This window comes from Schistocerca gregaria, chromosome 3 (assembly GCF_023897955.1).
Source record: "Schistocerca gregaria isolate iqSchGreg1 chromosome 3, iqSchGreg1.2, whole genome shotgun sequence".
NCBI lineage: Eukaryota > Metazoa > Arthropoda > Insecta > Orthoptera > Acrididae > Schistocerca > Schistocerca gregaria.
In genome coordinates, this window is record NC_064922.1 from 584,065,656 (window position 1) to 584,070,655 (window position 5,000).

The 5,000-nt window shown below is 53.6% G+C and overlaps 1 non-coding gene across 1 annotated transcript in view; it reads right to left on the minus strand.

The window, feature by feature from the left end:
- Positions 1–1,529, minus strand: part of LOC126357238 (small subunit ribosomal RNA) — a 1,893-nt gene extending 364 nt beyond the window's left edge. Inside the window, exon 1 of the ribosomal RNA XR_007566187.1 lies at positions 1–1,529. This exon is cut by the window's left edge and continues 364 nt beyond it. This is a non-coding gene — a ribosomal RNA (small subunit ribosomal RNA).
- Between the last annotated feature and the right edge of the window lie 3,471 nt (positions 1,530–5,000).

Below are 5,000 nucleotides of genomic sequence, written 5' to 3' on the forward strand. Positions count from 1 at the left end.
CATCACAGACCTGTTATTGCTCAATCTCGTGCGGCTAGAAGCCGCCTGTCCCTCTAAGAAGAAAAGTAATCGCTGACAGCACGAAGGATGTCACGCGACTAGTTAGCAGGCTAGAGTCTCGTTCGTTATCGGAATTAACCAGACAAATCGCTCCACCAACTAAGAACGGCCATGCACCACCACCCACCGAATCAAGAAAGAGCTATCAATCTGTCAATCCTTCCGGTGTCCGGGCCTGGTGAGGTTTCCCGTGTTGAGTCAAATTAAGCCGCAGGCTCCACTCCTGGTGGTGCCCTTCCGTCAATTCCTTTAAGTTTCAGCTTTGCAACCATACTTCCCCCGGAACCCAAAAGCTTTGGTTTCCCAGAGGCTGCCCGCCGAGTCATCGGAGGAACTGCGGCGGATCGCTGGCTGGCATCGTTTATGGTTAGAACTAGGGCGGTATCTGATCGCCTTCGAACCTCTAACTTTCGTTCTTGATTAATGAAAACATACTTGGCAAATGCTTTCGCTTCTGTTCGTCTTGCGACGATCCAAGAATTTCACCTCTAACGTCGCAATACGAATGCCCCCGCCTGTCCCTATTAATCATTACCTCGGGTTCCGAAAACCAACAAAACAGAACCGAGGTCCTATTCCATTATTCCATGCACACAGTATTCAGGCGGGCTTGCCTGCTTTAAGCACTCTAATTTGTTCAAAGTAAACGTGCCGGCCCACCGAGACACTCAACTAAGAGCACCCTGGTAGGATTTCAACGGGGTCCGCCTCGGGACGCGCAAGCACGCCTTCGGCTCGCCCCACCGGCAGGACGTCCCACGATACATGCCAGTTAAACACCGACGGGCGGTGAACCAACAGCGTGGGACGCAAATCCAACTACGAGCTTTTTAACCGCAACAACTTTAATATATGCTATTGGAGCTGGAATTACCGCGGCTGCTGGCACCAGACTTGCCCTCCAATAGATACTCGTTAAAGGATTTAAAGTGTACTCATTCCGATTACGGGGCCTTGGATGAGTCCCGTATCGTTATTTTTCGTCACTACCTCCCCGTGCCGGGAGTGGGTACTTTGCGCGCCTGCTGCCTTCCTTGGATGTGGTAGCCGTTTCTCAGGCTCCCTCTCCGGAATCGAACCCTGATTCCCCGTTACCCGTTACAACCATGGTAGGCGCAGAACCTACCATCGACAGTTGATAAGGCAGACATTTGAAAGATGCGTCGCCGGTACGAGGACCGTGCGATCAGCCCAAAGTTATTCAGAGTCACCAAGGCAAACGGACCAGACGAGCCAATCCGATTGGTTTTGATCTAATAAAAGCGTCCCTTCCATCTCTGGTCGGGACTCTGTTTGCATGTATTAGCTCTAGAATTACCACAGTTATCCAAGTAACGTGGGTACGATCTAAGGAACCATAACTGATTTAATGAGCCATTCGCGGTTTCACCTTAATGCGGCTTGTACTGAGACATGCATGGCTTAATCTTTGAGACAAGCATATGACTACTGGCAGGATCAACCAGGGAGCTGCGTCAACGAGAGCTGAGCAGCCGGCCGCCCGGGAGTGTGTCCCGAGGGCCCGCGCGAACACGCAAGCGTCCGCTCAATTATTCTGCAAACAGGAGGAGGCTGAGCTCCCCTGCACGATACACCTCGAAACCCTCTCAGGTCCCGGCGGCGCGCAGCGCCGTCCTAAGTACTTGGTCGGGTTCGAGAGAGGCGCAATCGCCCGGAGATAGGCGAGTAGACGCTTTCAGTGCGAACACCCGTGCTCCCAACTGAGCTTGCCGCTGCCGACAGAGGCCCGGGAGCGTGCTGTCGTGGCATTGCCGGCGGGAAACAACACGCGCCACCTACGGTGACCGGCAGCTCCAACGCCAGCGCCACAGAAGGGCAAAGCCCCACTTGGGTGCAGAAGCGAACTCTCCCAGCACAGCGCACGCGCCAACACGTCCGCAGAGCTGCGATACAAACCACCTGCGAGAACCGCTGGGGGCGACCGAGCAGCAGACGGCGTCGCGACGCCGAGTGCCGGGCGGCGGCGCATCCTCAACGCACACAGTCCGCAATCGGACCAGCACACTGCAGATGTCCACCGCGCTTCGCACCGGGCTCGGCAGAACCCACTTTGGCCGCCTGGCGCCGCGCGCAGGGTGCGCCGGCGCATAGCTGGGACGCCAGCCGGGCCCGTCGGCCGGCGCTCCTGCCACTGGGCGCCCCCCACCAGCCGGCTGTAGTGCGTGCGCTCACGCAGCGCGCGGCCAGCACGCCGGGCGGCCCCCCCTCACCGGCCGGGGACTGTCCCACCAAGCCACAGCCTCGTATCGCTTCATACCCACATGGCCAACTCAGGTTCGGGGGCATGGCGGGTACCGCCGAAACAACCGGTTCATAGATGTACCGATCGTCGCTATCACCGATGCACCTGCAGCGCGAACAACCGCTCAACAACTGATTTCCAGTTCATTTGCGGATCGTATACGTCAATCTACATTTGCGAAATCTACGATTCTGGCATGCCTGCATGTTATGTGTCACGACACGCTACATCAGCCCACATACACACTGCGGCATGTACACGAGAGAACACGTGGAAGATGGTCCGCGCACGTGTGCAATGTCCCTTGCGCGGTCGACTGTCAACCGGCCTCTGTAGCATGTCGCAGATGTGGAACGCGGTCCACCGTGCTATCATGTTGTGTGGGGCAATACGATTAAATAGGAAAACCCTCGTCGCTACATCAACAGACGGCTCACGCTGATTCCCGGCAGAGGGAGGAGGGGGGGGGGGGGCCCAACATGCAATACTTTCGTCCGTACCTACCTACCACATGTCTGTACGGCGTACAACAGTGCAATCTCGCTGTAATGGGGAGACGAGACAAGTAGCATCGTGCACAACATATGGCCCTTATGATTCGCCATTGTAGGGCGCAGCCGGTGTACGGTCAAGCATGTGCCACATTATGTCACTCAGTACGTAACGACGGATGATCAGTGTGGGTTACGCGTACATCAGCGGACAGTCCACACAGGCCGTACCACAACGTACACTGACTGCATCGACAACCGAATGCAACTGAACAGCTGCAAGGCTCATTTCACAAACAAACGCCTGACCGACCAGCTTGGAAGGGCAGGAGGGGAGGGCGATATTCGTTCTGTAGCGGTACACCCTTCCAGTGGTTAGCGGGACTGTGTAGAAAGTACGCAACACTCGAAAGACCTTTATGTGAGGGTACGCACCATGGCATCAAGAAATACACATGACACCAGAGGATCCAAGCAGTGAACTATGTTCAGAGGGTTGCTGTTAGGCAAAGCTACATTCCTGTGACGTTACATGTGACAGTTAAGGTGCAGTGTAAGTTAGGTTAAGGTGCAGTGTAAGTTAGGTTAAGGTGCAGTGTAAGTTAGGTTAAGGTGCAGTGTAAGTTAGGTTAAGGTGCAGTGTAAGTTAGGTTAAGGTGCAGCGTAAGTTAGGTTAAGGTGCAGCGTAAGTTAGGTTAAGGTGCAGCGTAAGTTAGGTTAAGGTGCAGCGTAAGTTAGGTTAAGGTGCAGCGTAAGTTAGGTTAAGGTGCAGCGTAAGTTAGGTTAAGGTGCAGCGTAAATTAGGTTAAGGTGCAGTGTAAGTTAGGTTAAGGTGCAGTGTAAGTTAGGTTAAGGTGCAGTGTAAGTTAGGTTAAGGTGCAGTGTAAGTTAGGTTAAGGTGCAGTGTAAGTTAGGTTAAGGTGCAGTGTAAGTTAGGTTAAGGTGCAGTGTAAGTTAGGTTAAGGTGCAGCGTAAGTTAGGTTAAGGTGCAGCGTAAGTTAGGTTAAGGTGCAGCGTAAGTTAGGTTAAGGTGCAGCGTAACTTAGGTTAAGGTGCAGCGTAACTTAGGTTAAGGTGCAGCGTAACTTAGGTTAAGGTGCAGCGTAACTTAGGTTAAGGTGCAGCGTAACTTAGGTTAAGGTGCAGCGTAACTTAGGTTAAGGGGCCAACGTGGGTTAGGTTAAGGGGCCAACGTGGGTTAGGTTAGGGGCCAACGTGGGTTAGGTTAGGGGCCAACGTGGGTAAGGTTAGGGGCCAACGTGGGTAAGGTTAGGGGCCAACGTGGGTAAGGTTAGGGGCCAACGTGGGTAAGGTTAGGGGCCAACGTGGGTAAGGTTAGGGGCCAACGTGGGTAAGGTTAGGGGCCAACGTGGGTAAGGTTAGGGGCCAACGTGGGTAAGGTTAGGGGCCAACGTGGGTAAGGTTAGGGGCCAACGTGGGTAAGGTTAGGGGCCAACGTGGGTAAGGTTAGGGGCCAACGTGGGTAAGGTTAGGGGCCAACGTGGGTAAGGTTAGGGGCCAACGTGGGTAAGGTTAGGGGCCAACGTGGGTAAGGTTAGGGGCCAACGTGGGTAAGGTTAGGGGCCAACGTGGGTAAGGTTAGGGGCCAACGTGGGTAAGGTTAAGGGCCAACGTGGGTTAGGTTAAGGGCCAACGTGGGTTAGGTTGCCAGAGATGTGTCAAATCAGGATGTACGTTTGGCTGGTGTCAGGTGGTGGGTTGGTTCGATGCCTTTATAAGGGGTGTGGCCAAAGGGTATTTTATTACTTGTACCTTTTTTGTTGTGGCGTGGCGTTGCGTCCTGTGTTGATACTGGGTGGACCACTGTGGGTGTTGCTGGCTGATTTGAGCTGCGTTGTTTGCGGGTGATGTGAGACATTCTGTCTTATTAGTGGACGTGACGTTCCTCTTGTCGTTCTTTGGATAGTGTTCTGTGGCAGCGAGGATAAAATGGATGTTGTTGAACGATAGTGCTTTGGTGCTTTCGCTTTGTTACACACAGAGTGGACTGTGAGATAGGGTGACTGGGTCGAGTGCGGTTCACACTGTCCTCCCCAGTTTACAGTATGTATCATCTATGTATGTGGTCCTGCATCATTTACTAAGGAGGGACGTCAGACGACTGAAATATTAGTTATGTACTGATGTAAAGCAGAATGCTTACCTTCCACCAGTGGGCGAGTATC